The following is a 17,606-nucleotide window of genomic DNA, read 5'->3' as shown; positions in this document are numbered from 1 at the left end:
GCAAATCTCCCACTCGAGGGCTTAGCTGCAGCCCAGTGCTCGCCTAAGTTTTTGAAAATCCTACCGAGTGGAGAGCAAACCTCCCACTCGGAGGCTTAGCTGCAGCCCAGTGCTCGCCTAAGTTTTTGAAAATCCTACCGAGTGGAGAGCAAACCTCCCACTCGGAGGCTTAGCTGCAGCCCAGTGCTTGCCTAAGTTTTTGAAAATCCTACCGAGTGGAGAGCAGACCTCCCACTCGGGGGCTTAGCTGCAGCCCAGTGCTCGCCTAAGTATATTGGGGAACAAGTCGATTGTAATGAGCGCCTCGCTTTAGCCTGCAAAAGACACCTCAAACCAAATGCAAACATATTCAATGTCGAATCCAAGTTCGGATAACACCTAACGGAACCGAAAGTGCTCAGGCGCTAAGCATGTTAAGGTTTGTCGGTTACAAAACTCACTCGGCATACCGAGGCAAATTTAAAGTATCAAGCTCAGAAGTTTTTTACCCCTCCTGTGGAGGACTGGAAGGTGCAACAAACTCATCCAGGTCGATTCCATCTGCAATCCGAGTGGCAGCGGCGATGAAGGTCTCCATGGAAGATCGGAAATCGTGCTTCTTGGTGTTAGCCACCCTAAGGGCCGCCAGCTTGTCCTCTCGTGCATCCTTGCAGTGAACGCGGGCCAGAGATAGAGCAACATCCGCGCCACACCTGGCAGAAGACTTCTTCCACTCCTCCACTCGACTTGGGACCTCGTTCACTCGAGTCATCAGAGACTCGAGGTCGTTCTGGAGCGTCTCTCTTGGCCAGAGTGTTGTGTCGATGCGAGAAGTTGCGACCTTCAGCCTTGCGAGATAGTCGACGACAGCAGCAACGCGAGATTCAAGCTGGAGCACGTTCATAGCGACTTCATCTTTCACGGGAGAGTTGATGGGATCCAGATTTATTTCCAGTCAACCAGTCTCCTCTTCAAAGTTCTGGCAAAATTCTGCAAGCGCAACCACCGAGTCAAGACAACAGTCGGATAGAAAGATCACAGTTAAAATGTCTGTTTGATACAAAAGATTACCTTCAAGCATGAGGAATAGCTTCTTGGCGAGTCCACCCAGATAAGCCTCCAGATCGTTCTTCTTTCCCACCAACTCACTGGCCTTGTCACTCAGGGAAATCTTATCACTTTTCAGTCGACTGACCTCCTTGTTGGCAGCATCAAGAGCAGCTTTCAGATTGGTGTTTTCTTCTTCAATCTTGGTAACTGAAGCCAGCTTCTCATCTGCAAGCTTGGTCTTCTCTAAAGCCGCTTTCTGCATCTCAGCCAAGTCAAGGTCTTTCTTCTTCAGGGCATCCCTCACTTTGTCTGCAAAGTTACAGTGAGATCAGACTCTGAAACAAACGAGAGGCAAAGGTAGTCGTCGAGGGCCTCACCAAACATACCTTTAGCTTCCTCCTTCGCCTTCGTTAAGTTCTCTTGGGCCAGTTTCAGATCAAGCTCGAGCTGGATGTGTTTGTTCTCCAACTCAGTATAATGAGCCGCAAGGTCGCAGGATTTCTACGAAGAACCAATCGACAGATGTCAAAGTCAATTCACTTCCAAGTGACTAAGGAAAAAATCATAGTGTTTCTAAGACTACGGCCGAATACAAACATTCGACCATAGTCTCGGGGACTACACCCAGTGGGTGCACTCAGCGTGCCCCCACTAGTTTTATCAGTTAGAGTCGACCAGTCGACCAACAAAAAAAAGGGGGAGGTGTTCTTCAGACTATAGTCGACTGCCAGCAGTCAACCACAGTCTCGGGGACTACACCCAGTGGGTGCACTCAGCGTGTCCCCACCGGTCTATGAATCCATTCGACCTAGTCGAGTAAGGAAAAAACTTAAGACATAAAGACTATGGTCGACTGCTAGCAGTCCACCATAGCCTTGGGGACTACACCCAGTGGGTGCACTTAGCGTGCCCCCACTAACCCGGAATTTCAATCGACACACCCAGTGGGTGTAGGACAAACTCTAGGAATTTCAGAAAGAAGGGTTTTCAGATATCATATCCTAACAGAACAGGCAGTGACTGACTGACCTGAACATTACTCTGAAGAGCTGAACTGGCGTCATAGGCTGCCTGGCTGGCTTCTCGGATTGCCTTCACTTGCTCCATCATGACCCCCGCTTGGCGTATTGCTTCTTTAGCAGCACTAGCTTGGTCTTCTGGGATGTGGTGGGTTGAGAAAAGCGAGGGTTGAGCAGCACTCGACGATGAAGGACGAGCACTCGTCAACGGCACCGCAAAGGATACGGTAGGCCAAGTGACATTGTCTCCCTCCACGACCAATGCCTCGGGTGCTGGCACGTCCTGAGCCACCTTGCCAGCAGACGCTTTCTTGTTCCTTCTCTGCCTCAGTGGTTCCTCGTTGTCGTCGTCGAGAAGGTCGATAACGATGTTAGATGAAGCTGCAGAAAAAGAATCAAAATTAGAGACAAGAAGTCAATCGACTGAAGACGGAACTACAAGAGTCATACTAGGTTTCGAAGTAACAGCATCCTCCATCTCCTGATCTTCAGCCCTGACCAAGGTATCAGAAGTAGCAGCACTGCAGTTCCAGAAGTCAGTCGATTAGCTCATGAGTCGACCAAGAATAAGTTCATGTGGAACAGGCAAACTCAAGTTACACCATTACCCTGAGATAGTGGGGATCACCATCTTCATCTTCGGCAAGACCTTCGCCGACTTCGACGGCGCCACTCAAGATTGCTTCGGAGCTTTCTCAGTCGGCACCGGAGAAGTAGTCCGAGGGCGCTTGGTCGACTGCATGACGGTTGCGACCCCCTTACCACGCTCGGCCGCGGGATCATGGACAAGCTTCGAGCGTCTTTCCGAGCGAGGAGGTACAACTTCCTCCTCCTCCTCCTCCTCTTCCTCCTCACCAGAGTCATCACCCTCATCATCGTCATCAGCATCCAAATCCCACTCCTCCGGGCTTTTTCCCCCACTTCCTTCCTCCTCCCCAGTCGGCGTTTGCGCTCCATTGGGCATCGAGTATAACTCAATGGTGGCCTGTCAGACAATAAAACAAAACAAAGGTCAATCGACCAATTCGCAGTGAAGCAGAATGAATAAAGCAAGATTACAATTGGAGATAAGTGGTCATACTGTGTCCGGTGTGTAGGTATTGTCGAGTGGTGGGATCCTCCTAGCCCCTCGAGGGTTGTCCTTATTCCCTGTGATTGCGGCCACCCACCTCTCTAGTGTGGCGTCGTTGACCGCTTCTGGATGGACCCGAGTGGTGTCTTCGGTACCACAGTACAACCACATCGGATGGCCTCGGTACTGAAGCGGTTGGATGCGTCATCTAAGGAAGACCTCCAGAAGATCCATACCCGTCACTCCGTCCCGAACGAGCTGGACTACGCGCTCCATCAACATTTTCACCTGAGCTTTCTCCTCAGGAAGCACCTTCAGAGAAGAGGGTTTGTCCACTCGGTCCATGGAAAACGGAGGGAGACGAGTCGACTGCCCCGGCGTCGACTCGTCTTGGCAGTAGAACCAGGTCGACTACCACCCTCTGACCGACTCAGGAAGGGTCATGGCCGGGAAAGTACTCTTACTCCTCATCTGAATCCCAAGACCCCCGCACATCTGAATAACCTTAGTCCTCTCATCATCCGGACTCGCCTTTTTCACCGTCTGTGAGCGACAGGTGAATATGTGCTTAAACAGACCCTAGTGTGGTCGACAACCTAGGAAGTTCTCGCACATGGACACGCAAGTAGCAAGATAGGCAATGGAATTGGGAGTGAAATGGTGGATTTGCGCCCCAAAGAAGTTCAGAAACCCTCAGAAGAAAACACTCGGCGGCAGAGAGAATCCACGGTCTACATGAGTGGCTAGGAGAACGCACTCACTCTCCTGCGGTTGCGGTTGCCACTCGGTCCCCGGAAGCCTTGCTGACCCGTGGGAGATCAGACCCTCGTTGGCCGGGTCATTGAGATCCGCCTCGGTGATGGTCGAGCGGATCCAATTCCCTTGGAACCAACCTTGCGGCAGGCGGGACCTTGACAAAGATCCGCCCCAACTGGACGCTCTTCCCTTCGCTTTCCCTGTCGTCGTCGCCTTCTTCGCGCGCTCCAAGGCCGCCGTCTTCTCCTTCACCATTGTCGCCGGCGAAGCACGCGAGGAGTGGATAGGCGGAGGCGACAGCGGGCACAGCGGGCGGAGGCGAAGAGGGCAGAGAGGAGAATGAGAAGGCACTGTTCAAAAACCCTCGCCCGGCGCTTTATATAAGGACGCTTCCGAGTGGCTGACAAGTAAGCCCGGGCGGTCCTGTCACATCCCGAAACAGTCGCGCACGCGTGATACATGGCGAAAAAGGCGGCGCAAAAATCAAGGCGCCCACGCCTTATCCCATCCGAGTACTGCGGTCCGCCCCGCTTCACGCGCTTCCCAAAATTTGGATCCCACAAAATCCGCTTACGGAAGATCAATCTGTCAGACGATAGATTTCCTGCGATCCGTCGCTCGGAAGTTCACTAAGTTCAAAAGTTCACTCAACAGAAGAAAGGAATGGATCAAGGCGACTGAAAGAAAAGTTGCTGCCACCATTACAAAAGATTATTGATCCAAGATGAGCCGTGTTCGGAACACAAAAACGGGTCGGAAAGATTATCAACTCCTCCCTCACTCAAACCTCGATCCATTCGGGGGCTAATGATGAAGTCATGTACCTAGGGTAGGGTCATGGGCCTGTCCAAAGTACCCTCCCCAAGGACATCTTCAGAAGAAGCTACCTTCCAGTCGACCAAGAGGGATTCCACTCGATGGACTCGAAGACACTAGACGATGAAGACTCACTCGACCACCAAGAGACCAAGAGCCACTCTGCATCCAAACGGTCTGTAATTAAGTAGTCTTTATAGTCATGATGACACTTTATGTAAGGCGTTACCAGTAACGCCTATCTTTATGTACTTTAAACCCTCTACTGCGTGGGCTGGCTGGGGTCCTGGCAAACACTATATAAGCCACTCCCCACCACTGGTAGAAGGGTTCGCACCCCTGTAACTCATACGCACATAATCCAGTCGACCGCCTCCGGGCTCCGAGACGTAGGGCTGTTACTTCCTCCGAGAAGGGCCTGAACTCGTAAATCCCTTGCGTATACAACTACTCCATAGCTAGGATCTTGCCTCTCCATACCTACCCCCCATTCTACTGTCAGACTTAGGACCACGACACATACCACATGGGCAAGATGACTGAAAGCCTCGTTTTCAGTAAAATGGAACAAGAAAGCAACTTGTTGGAAGTAATACATTTTGATGTGTGCAGTCCAATAAGTGCTAAGGCACGCAGTGGATATCGTTATGTTCTTACTTCACGGATGATTTGAGTAGATGTTGAGTATATTTACTTGATGAAACACAAGTCTGAATTATTGAATGGTTCAAGTAATTTCAGAGTGAAGTTGAAGATCATCGTGACAAGAGGATAAAATGTCTATGATATGATCATAGAGATGAGTATCTGAGTTACGAGCTTTGGCACGCAATTAAGACATTGTGGAAATTGTTTCACAATAAATACCGCCTGGAACACCATAGTGTGATGGTGTGTCCGAACATCATAGTTGCACCCTATTGGATATGGTGCGTACCATGATGTCTCTTATCGAATTACCACTATCGTTCATGGGTTAGGCATTAGAGACAACCGAATTCACTTTAAAATAGGGCACCACATAATTCCGTTGAGACGACACCGTTTGAACTATAGTTTGGAGAAACCTAAGTTGTCGTTTCTTAAAAGTTTGGGTCTGTGACGCTTATGTGAAAAAGTTTCAAGTTGATGTGCTTGAACCCAAAGCGGATAAAATGCATCTTCATAGGACACCCAAAACAGTTGGGTATACCTCCTAATTCAGATCCGAAAGCAATAGGGATTGTTTCTTGAATCGGGTCCTTTCTCGAGGAAAGGTTTGTCTCGAGAATTGAGTGGGAGGATGGTGGAGACTTGATGAGGTTATTGAACCGTCACTTCAACAAGTGTGTAGCAGGGCACAGGAAGTTGTTCCTGTGGCGCCTACACCAATTGAAGTAGAAGCTTATGATAGTGATCATGAAGTTTTGGATCAAGTCACTACCGTACCTCGTAGGGTGACAAGGATGCGTACTACTTCAGAGTGGTACAGTAATCCTGTCTTGAAGGTCATGTTGCTAGACAACAATGAACCTACAAGCTATGGAGAAGCGATGGTGGGCCCAAATTCCGACAAATGGTTAGAAGCCATGAAATTCGAGATAGGATCCATGTATCAGAACAAAGCATGGACTTTGGTGGACTTGCCTGATGATCGGCAAGCCATTGAGATAAATGGATCTTTAAGAAGAAGACGGACGTGGACGGTAATGTCACCGTCTATGAAGCTCGACTTGTGGCGAAGAGTTTTCACAAGTTCAAGGAAGTTGACTACAATGAGATTTTCTCATCCGTAGCGATGCTTAAGTCCGTCGGAATCATGTTAGCATTAGCTGCATTTATGAAATCTGGCAGATGGATGTCAAAACTAGTTTCCTTACCAGTTTTTGTAAGGAAAGGTTGTATGCAATACAATCAGAAAGGTTTTGTCGATCCTAATGATGCTAAAAGGTATGCTAGCTCCAGGGATCCTTCCATGGACTGGAGTAAGCATCTCGGAGTTGGAATATGCACTTTGATAAGATGATCAAATATTTTGGGTTTATACAAAGTTTATGAGAAACTTGTATTTCCAAAGAAGTGAGTGGGAGCACTATAGAATTTCTGATGAGTATATGTTGTTGACATATTGTTGATCAGAAATGATGTAGAATTTTCTAGAAAGCATATAGGGTTATTTGAAAAGTGTTTTTCAAGTGAAAACCTGGATTAAGCTACTTGAACATTGAGCATCAAGATCTATGAGGATAGATCAAAAACGCTAAATGGTACTTTCAAATGAGCACATACCTTGACATGATCTTGAAGGTGTTCAAGATGGATCAGTCAAAGAAGGAGTTCTTGCCTGAGTTGTAAGGTATGAAGTTAAGAGTTAAAGCTCGACCACGGCAGAAAAGAGAGAAAGGACGAGGGTCGTCCCCTATGCTTTAGACGTAGGCTCTACAGTATGCTATGTTGTGTACCGCACCTGATGTGTGCCTTGCTACATACCTGGCAAGAGGGTACAAAGGTGATCAAGGAGTGGATCACCAGATAGCGGTCAAAATTATCCTTAGAGGAATAAGGATATGTTTCTCGGTTATGGAGGTGATAAAGAGTTCGACGTAAAGAGTTGCGTCGATGCAAGCTTTAACACCTATCCGAATGACTCTGAGTAGCAAACCGGATACATATAGTGGAGCGACCATTTGGAATAGCTCCAAGTGGAGCGTGGAAGCAGCATTTACAATATGACCTAGAGATTTGCGAAGTACATACGGATCTGAATGTTGCAGACCCGTTGACTAAAACCTCTCTCACAAGCAAAACATGATCAAACCCCAGAACTCATTGAGTCTTAATCACATGATGATGTGAACTAGTTTAATGACACTAGTAAACTCTTTGGATGCTGGTCACATGGCGATGTGACCTGTGAGTGTTAATCACATGGCGATGTGAACTAGATTATTGACTATAGTGCAAGTGGGAGACTGTTGGAAATATGCCCTAGAGGCAATAATATATTAGTTATTATTATATTTCCTTGTTCATGATAATAGTTTATTATCCATGCTATAATTGTATTGATAGGAAACTCAGATACATGTGTGGGTACATACACAACACCATGTCCCTAGTAAGCCTCTAGTTGACTAGCTCGTTGATCAATAGATGGTTACGGTTTCCTGTCCATGGACATTGGATGTCGTTGATAACGGGATCACATCATTAGGAGAATGATGTGATGGACAAGACCCAATCCTAACCCTAGCACAAAGATCATGTAGTTCGTATGCTAAAGCTTTTCTAATGTCAGGTATCATTTCCTTAGACCATGAGATTGTGCAACTCCCGGATACCGTAGGAATGCTTTGGGTGTACCAAACATCACAACGTAACTGGGTGGCTATAAATGTGCACTATGGGTATCTCCGAAAGTGTCTGTTGGGTTGGCACAAATCGAGACTGGGATTTGTCACTCCGTGTAACAGAGAGGTATCTCTGGGCCCACTCGGTAGGACATCATCATAATGTGCACAATGTGACCAAGGGGTTGATCACGGGATGATGTGTTACGGAACGAGTAAAGAGACTTGCCGGTAACGAGATTGAACAAGGTATCGGGATACCAACGATCGAATCTCGGGCAAGTACAATACCGCTAGACAAAGGGAATTGTATACGGGATTGATTGATTCCTTGACATTGTGGTTCATCTGATGAGATCATCATGGAACATGTGGGAGCCAACATGGGTATCCAGATCCCACTGTTGGTTATTGACCGGAGAACGTCTCGGTCATGTCTGCATGGTTCCTGAACCCGTAGGGTCTACACACTTAAGGTTCGATGATGCTAGGATTATAAAGGAAGTTTGTATGTGGTTACCGAATGTTGTTCGAAGTCCCGGATGAGATCCCGGACGTCAAGAGGAGTTCCGGAATGGTCCGGAGGTAAAGATTCATATATGGAAAGTTGTTGTTCGGGTTCCGGGAAAAGTTCGGGTTTTTCCGGTATTGTACCGGGAAGCTTCCAGAAGGTTCCGGAGGATTCCGAAGGGGTCCGGAGGTCCGGAAATTTTTCCACCACGTCCAATACATCAGCATGGGCTGTAGGGGGCGCCCTGGCCTTAATGGGCCAGGGGCACCAGCCCCCCCAAGTCCCATGCGCATGGGAGAGGGGAAACCCTAAGGGGGAGGGCCTCCACTTGACTTGGGAGGCACTCCTCCCCCCCCCCTTGGCCGCCGCCCCCAACCCTAGATGAGATCTAGGGGGTCCGGCCCCCTCTCCCCCCCCCACCTATAAATAGTGAAGGGGTGGGAGGGCAGCCGCACCCAAGTTCTGGCGCAGCCCTTCCTCTCTCCCAAGTCCTCCTCCTCTCCCGCGGTGCTTGGCGAAGCCCTGCAGGATTGCCACGCTCCTCCACCACCACCACGCCGTTGTGCTGCTACTGGACGGAGTCTTCCCCAACCTCTCCCTCTCTCCTTGCTAGATCAAGGCATGGGAGACGTCACCGGGCTGCACGTGTGTTGAACGCGGAGGTGCCGTCCATTCGGCACTAGGATCTCCGGTGATTTGGATCACGACGAGTACGACTCCTTCAACCCCGTTCACTTGAACCCTTCCGCTTAGCGATCTACAAGGGTATGTAGATGCACTCTCCTTCCCCTCGTTGCTAGTCTCTCCATAGATTGATCTTGGTGATGCGTAGAAAATTTTGAATTTCTGCTACGTTCCCCAACACAGCATTCTCTTCCTTCCACTGCAGCAATTCCAGTACGGTACCGAGCTTTGTGTTGTCATCTTTGCAATTGGGGTACAACCCTTTTTTTTGGTCCTCTAACATGTGATCGAACTTCAGCTTCTCCTTTTGACTTTCGCATTGCGTCCTTGCATCGATAATGACCCGGCGGAGATCATCATCATCGGGCACATTGTCTGGTTCCTCTTGATCTTCAGTAGCTTCGCCCGTTGCAGCATCATTGTGCACATCGTCTGGTTCCTCTTGATGTTCAGTAGCATCACCATATTCAGGGGGCACATAGTTGTCATCGTACTCTTCTTCTTCGCCGTCTTCCATCATAACCCTTATTTCTCCGTGCCTCGTCCAAACATTATAGTGTGGCATGAAACCCTTGTAAAGCAGGTGGGTGTGAAGGATTTTCCGGTCAGAGTAAGACTTCGTATTCCCACATATAGGGCATGGACAACACATAAAACCATTCTGCTTGTTTGCCTCAGCCACTTCGAGAAAATCATGCACGCCCTTAATGTACTTGGAGGTGTGTCTTGAACCGTACATCCATTGCCGGTTCATCTGCGTGCATTATATATAATTAAGTGTCAAAAATCATTACAGAACATCATGAATAGATAATTAAGTGACCAAATTAATAAAAGTTCATCATCACATTAAAACCAAAGTACATACATAGTTCTCATCTAACAACATAGAGCTCTGCAGAGCATCTAAATTAATTAAACCATACATTGAAAATATGTAAAACATTTCAATGCGAAAACAAATGCGATCATAATCGCAACCAATGTAACAACTGATCCAACGGCATAATGATACCAAGCCTCGGTATGAATGGCATATTTTCTAATCTTTCTAATCTTCAAGCGCATTGCATCCATCTTGATCTTGTGATCATCGACGACATCCGCAACATGCAACTCCAATATCATCTTCTTCTCCTCAATTTTTCTTATTTTTTCCTTCAAGAAATTGTTTCTTCTTCAACTAAATTTAACCTCTCGACAATAGGGTCGGTTGGAATTTCCGATTCAACAACCTCCTAGATAAATAAAATCTATGTCACGTTGGTCGGCATAATTGTCATAAACAATAAATGAACCAATAGTTATGAAAAGATAATATATACCACATCCGAATCATAGACAGGACAAGGGCCGACGGGGGCGGATACCAAAACCATCGCACTATATAAGATGCAATAATAAAAGTAAGAAAATTATACAACTATCTATATAAACATACAAGTAAGAAAAAAAAATTCCTTTCAGAAAGAAGATAAGAACAAGAGGCTCACCACGGTGGTGCCGGCGACGAGATCGGCGCGGGCGATCGACGGCGGTGAAGACAGGGACGGGACGTGACGGACCGCTAAACCTAGACAAATATTGAGGAAAATGGAGCTTGGAGGTCGAGCTTGGAGAGGAGAAAGCTTAAGTAGTATGGCTCGGGTATTCCATCGAACACCTCGTGTGCATAGGAGGTGAGCTAGAGCACCACAAAGCTCTCTCCTCGCCGGCCAGGAAAAACAAAGCAGTGGGAGTGCTCTGCTCGCGGGCGAGGGGTATATATAGGCAATTAATTGGTCCCGGTTCGTGGCACGAACCGGGACTAAAGGGCAGCCTTTGGTCCTGGTTCAGTCCACCAACCGGGACCAATGGTGGTGGGCCAGGAGCAAGGCACATTGGTCCCGGTTCGTCCCACCAACCGGGACCAAAAGGTCCAGACGAACCGGGACCAATGGCCCACGTGGCCCGGCCGGCCCCCGGGGCTAACGAACCCGGTCCAATGCCCCCATGGGTCCCGGTTCTGGATTGAACCGGGACTAATGGGCTGATCTGGCCTGGACCATTGCCCCCTTTTCTACTAGTGCCTGGTAGCCTCTAGAGCACCTGCAGTTGTAACCAGGCCCATTGGTGGCGTTGACACAGTCGCTGTGATTGCTGATGCAGGCATACTCCATCGTCGTGGCCTTGGCCGCTTCAGCGCACGATAATGAGGTGGAGTCGTCATCGCCGCGAATGGCCCAGTCCAGCCACACCGCTGAGGTCCGGTTTGTGTCCCTGAGGAGGTCAGAGCGCCGGAAGGTGTAGTTGGTCCTGTCAACGAGGAAGGCGTAGTCGCATAGGCTGAAGTCCACCATGCCAGTGTGGTCATACACACGGAAATAGAAGTAGTTGTGGGTGAGCCCCGGCGGGATGTCGACGTGGCAACACCCGACACTGGCGCAGAGACCGTCCTGCGCAGTCGCCGAGTAGTTGCAGAAGGTCATTGTTATGGTGCTGCTAGAAGGAGGGCGCGAGAGGGCCGGCCGAGGGCCTTTTTGCCCACGGCCGGACAAGAGGGAAGGGATTTCCTTCTTAATTCTTGCTTGATTATATTGATACATCTCCTCTCTTTATATAGAGAGGTTTACTTGACTCCCGGGCAAGGTTATCTCTAACTAACCCTAAGACTAATGGGCCCATTAGGTCCATTACGTACTCTAACACTACACCCCACCTGGACATGCAGCTTGTCCTCGAGCTGCAGCCTAACCAACTTATAACCTTGACTCAACGCAACACAAACCTAACACCTAAAAACAGGCCTTTTACATCTCGGCTTGTTTTATTATTCTCAACCTGAAATGGACTGGGACGCTTTATTTTGGACCCCTCAACAAAAAGTGGACACCATCTGCACGTTGGACGTGCATGTATACAGCCACCTGGATCCCATGGACACCACCTGGACCAAAGGAGTGCATGTGTATGGCCACCTGGAAGTGGTTGCAAGAGCGACTAGTAGAGGCGCCCTCGCGGCGGCCGGCGGCGGAAAGCAGTGGTGCTACGCGGTGCGCTCCTGTCGGTGACACCCTGCCTTCTCCCCGCTGGATGGATGTTGGTCTGCACGGCACAGGGAAGAGTGGAGAGCTTGCGATGGAGAATGACGAGGAGGGATGCGCCCCCCCAACCGCCGATGTCGCAGACTTTGAGGTCGCTGCCCGCGGGGAAAACCGCATGCCCAAGATCCCTGACGCAGCGGACGAGATCGAGGTCCTTTGCGCAGCGAAGGGCAACTTGGAGGAGCGGCAGCTGCAGACCACACATCTCCCGCACACGCCGACGCGCTAGGAGGCCGCGTGCAGCAGCCTGCAGCCTCACCACCGCCGACACGTGGCTGGTAGCGATCCAAGACGGAAGCGGTGACGGCGACGGCGGGGACTTGATCTGCTGGATGTGGACGCCCTGGGATGGCGGCGGCGCTGATGGGAACGAGGTCGTCGCACTCCCGTCGTAGGGCATCCCATACTGGACGGCGGAGCTGACCGGCGGTGGATACTGCAGCTGCAGCGGCTGCTGCGGTACCGCGCCGGGCAGTGACAGCGGCTGCTGCGGTGACGCGGCGGAGGCCGCCAGGAGCGGCGGCTGACACTGCAGCCAGGGCTGGGCGGTGGTGGCGATGGATGGCAGCTGCAGCGGCCCGGCGAGCGCGGCGAAGGCCGCCTGGTGCGGCGGCTGCCACGGCGGCGCGGGGGCGGCGATGGGCGTCGCAGCCGGGTGTGGCCCGTAGGACCCGGCCAAGAACAGGTGGATCTCCTGGACCGCCTGGGTTAGGTCCCGCAGCACCCCGGACACCTCCTCACAGGTGAGGACAGCGGGGGCGGGCGCGACGGAGGACCCCGGCACGGGCAGGAGCGGGACGACGACCGTGGTGGTCGCCGGAGGCGACAAGGTGACCGGCAGCGGAAGAGACGGGCTTGACGGCAGTGAAGACATGATCGAACCAAAGCTAGCTGATACCAAATTGTTATGATGCTGCTAGAAGGAGGGCGCGAGAGGGCCGGCCGGAGGCCTTTTTGCCCACGGCCGGGCAAGAGGGAAGGGATTTCCTTCTTAATTCTTGCTTGATTAGATTGATACATCTCCTCTCTTTATATAGAGAGGTTTACTTGACTCCCAAACAAGGTTATCTCTAATTAACCCTAAGAATAATGGGCCATTAGGCCCATTACGTACTCTAACAGTCATGCACCCCATGTACTAGGAGTATTCGTCAACATCCCGCGTGGTTCTGACGCTCCCGATGTTGCCCATGGTGTTGCAGCCTAAGATGACGAGCATGTTGTGCGTGTTGGACAGGCGGTACACGCCATGCTTGTTCATCTCCGTCTCACCATGGCTGCTGGCCTCCACCTTGCCTGGACTGCTTGTGTTGTAGCACTGCCACCCAACAGGGAGCATCACCAGCGAGTCTGCAGGATCCCCCGACAGGTGCACCACGTGAATGGACATGCCAGCAAGCACAGGGCTGTTGTTGATGCACTCTATCTCGAAGCCCTTGCGGAAGCAGCCGCTGCCGATGCCAAAGGGGTAGGGGATGTCCACGCCACCGCAGCTCGTCATGCAACCACGAGTCACGACGAGGTTCTTGGTCGCCTCCGTGGTGGCTGCCGCTGCCGCTGCCGCCAGGAGCACCACGGGCAGCAAGAATGCTGTCGACATTGCCTATGCAACATAAGTCACAGCTTTATACTGGAACCACAGATGGGAATATGGAACTTGCACACAAAATGCTAGCAAACCGAAGAACAAAGCAATATATAGTAGACGCCAAAGTAAATCATCAAGGTGCACACTGACCTTGGGATGCCCACTTATGCCGGCAGGATCCCACATTTTGGTTAATTTTTTGTGATAACTATTTCTTCAAAGTGTGCAATCTCTTGTTCTCTGATCTGCTCCAGTGTCTACGAGCAATTTCTTAATGTGTGTAGTAACACTGCTTGGTTGTATATAATCACCTTTAGATAACTTATCATCTTTAAAAACTTTTAACTACATTAAAACATTGTTCAATGCATCATTTCACTTAATAATAATAAAAAAATTCCATTAAAAACGTGTGCCAAATATAGGATTTGTGCTATATGTCATAACCAAACCCAATAAACCGTGCTTAATCAGGACTCAAACATCATCGAGCACCCATGGGCATTTGGGACTTTTGCTACCAACTACATGTCCACCAGCCATGCTAAGGGCCAATTCTTTTGGCAGCTTAAAAAATAAACCGCTTCCTCCCGAGCTTTTCCCATAAGCCGTCTCTCTTATTCATTGAGACTTCTACACTAGTTATGGAGTAATAATTTAGAAGTCTCAACAAATTTTGGTGGCGGCTTATTTTTTAAGCTGGAGAGAGGCAGCTTATTTTTTAAGCCGCTCAAAAGAACTGGCCCTAAGGCCTAGTTATTTTTGGCTCTAGGAGACGGCTTAAGCTTAACTGCCCACTGATAGCGGTGGAAAAAGCCGCTGAACAAATGCAGTCATTCTTTCCATTTTCTGTTGTCTGAGCTTATGGTCTGGGTTGTTTGATGAAAAGTCTATAATAACCCTCAACTATTACTGTGTTCTGACTAGCTGATATTGTGTCATTTCCTACTGTTTTGCCGTAGATATGGGCAAGAAAACAATTTCCAAAACACCACTAGATTTATTTGTGTCATGTTTAATTAGCACAGATGTCACTACACGGTCTACCTACGCAAGACTGGCACTATAAACTTAAGAAGTTACTCATTGTAGAATTGCACTGCAAAGTTTAGTAGTTACACATTGTTAAGCTGCACAACGCCTAATCATACAAGAAACATACAATTACAGAATTACTCAGTAGCACACAACCTAATTCTTCAACAATATGTCAGAACATTGCACTAATTTCTTCAGAAACTGGTGTGTCAAGCATATATGCATCATTGCCTCTAACCATACATCCATGAAGCAGATCTGCAAGTGCATTACTACTGTTGAAAACTACGACCTGCAAATCTAAAATGCACACTAGCCTTTGTTGGAAATCAATCTTTAATTACTTGCTCTTCTCTGTGTCTATATGATTGCACAATGGCTAATCATACATGAAACATACAGTTCCTAGGTAGCACACTACATAATTCTTCAACAACATCTCTGAACATCCCATGTTAATTTCTTCAGTTTAGTATGTCAAACATATATGCTTGTTTTCCTAACCATACATCCCTGAAGCAAATCTGCAAGTGCACTGCTACTGTTGAAAATTACAACCTGCAAATCAACAATGCACGCTATCCTCTCTGTGTCTATATGATTGCAAGGCAGGAACGAGGACTAACCGCAAAATGGAAGTGCCATCCTCGAAAACCATCGTCTAGATGGTCAGCTCAGATGTGCGGCACAAGTCGCTAATTGCAAAGATGTCGCCACCCCATCGCCGTCTACGCTGCTTGCTCGACGTCGTTGCCGGAGCAGAGCCGGTCGAGGCCGGAGCTGGGCTGGACGGGGTCGGATCCGGCGGGGAAGGGAGCGCCGGTGAAAGACGGAGCTCCGTCGGCGCCTCGGCGGGGAGGGAACCCAGCCGTGATGTCTCTTGGAGACCCTGGAGCCGAGCTCCTGGCGGCCGGCATCGGCGCGAGCTCCTGGAGGCGGGCAGGCCGAGCTTACACGGTGGAGCATCACGGAGGGAGGAGGATCATGGAGAGAGAGCAGGTCGGGCAGATGCCGCCGTGTGGGAGGGGGGCGAGGGGGGACGACGGCGCCGGAGTCCGGAGACGACCCTATCTGCTCCGGCGGGTCGGCAGCTGGTTGAAGGCTCGGGCCGGGAGGTGGCTGGCCTGGGTGTGGACTGTGGAAGGCCGAGCGGACAATGGGCCCGCCCATTGACATATCACTGATCCATGGGCTCCCACGTACGAGTTTAGGTTGGCCGCGAACGGCCCGCTCCCACGTACAGTACGTATGCTGAATTTTTCACTCAAAAAAAAGTACAGTGCCTAAGCTGAAATGCTGAGAGCAATCTAGGTTTTTTTTTTTTTGAGGGCTGAGAGCAATCTAGGTTTATGGATAGGTTGTGGGCGGTCATGAATGGCTGCCTGGGTGTGGAAGGCTGAGCGTACTATGGGCCCGCCCATTCACATACCACTACAAAACTACTCCATGGGCTGGCCTGGGAGTAAGATACTGATCCATGGGCTCCCACGTACTACGAGTTTGTTTCTCAAAAAAAAAGTACTACGAGTTTAGGTGGGCTGCGAACGGCCCGCTCCCTCCTGCTGCTCGAGCAAACTACTCTCTTTGTTCTAGAAAAAAAAAGTTCTAGAAAAAAAAAAGCAAACTTCCCTCTTCTCTCCATACACTACGTATGCGGAAATTTTCACTCAAAAAAAGTACAGTACTTAAGCTGAAATGCTGAGAGAAATCTAGGTTGTGTGTGGTCATGAATGGCCGCATGATGAAATACTCCCATCATGCCGCTTATACAGGAGTAAGTAAAAAATAATCGAACCATGCAGCATTCCAGTCTTAAATCTTAAATAAACAGACCAACCGAACAAAGGAAAGAAAATCCAACTAATGAACTGCGCGCGAGACAACTGTCAGATCCAAACTTCTTTCCGCGCGCGTTCAAAATAGATTCAAACCGCGAAGCGACGAGACCAACACGAAACACACTTGGAAGAAACAAAGGTGGTGGTGAAACCAGACGCACAAGGCACAACGAACCTCAGATCGCAGCCAAAGCTTGCCGCCGGGGAGACGACGGCACGCAGACGCACCGGAGAGGCGGAGATCTCCGGTCAACGCCAAAGTCTCGCACGGGGTCGCCTCTTGGGTCGGCCGAGCTCACTCTGCGTCCCTCCCTATCTTCAGTACGAGACCATGAGCATGTAGATAGTGGAGAAGAAATAAGTTCGAAATGGCTATCCTTCGGTGCACTTACTCCTGCCCGCCCGATGTAAATGAGCCTGCCTCACCGCTTGCGTGCAGTGTGGCGGTGTGAACGCGTCTGACCGCCCGGCTCTGATCGAGTACTATGTGCACAGCGGCCTGTAGCACGTAGGTGCCGCTGGCAGCACGGTGAATCACATTCATTGTCACACGCCAATTTTGTGTTTATATAAAAGATCAAAAAACATTAACCAAAATGAAGCCAGAGTACAGAATCCAGAACATTATTAGAGATTAGAGCAACACCAGCGGGGTGACCCATTTCATCCGCCGCCATCCGTCTGGATCGGCGCGGACACAAAAGACGGCCCAACGCGCTGACCCAAACGGACGTGCGTCTGCTTTTCGTCTGCGGGCGACCCATTCCCGACCCATTTTTGAGCCGGATTTGTGTCGGCGCGGACACGAAACGGACGCGCCCGCGCGCGCCTACTCCTCTCCCC

At 49.8% G+C, this 17,606-nt stretch overlaps 1 pseudogene; it reads right to left on the bottom strand.

Moving 5' to 3' along the window:
- Nucleotides 1-16,039, bottom strand: part of LOC119350166 — a 41,604-nt pseudogene extending 25,565 nt beyond the window's left edge.
- Nucleotides 16,040-17,606: the final 1,567 nt, after the last annotated feature.

The sequence above is a fragment of the Triticum dicoccoides genome, chromosome 1B, assembly GCF_002162155.2.
Source record: "Triticum dicoccoides isolate Atlit2015 ecotype Zavitan chromosome 1B, WEW_v2.0, whole genome shotgun sequence".
Lineage (NCBI taxonomy): Eukaryota > Viridiplantae > Streptophyta > Magnoliopsida > Poales > Poaceae > Triticum > Triticum dicoccoides.
This window is presented reverse-complemented; position numbering and strand designations above follow the sequence as displayed.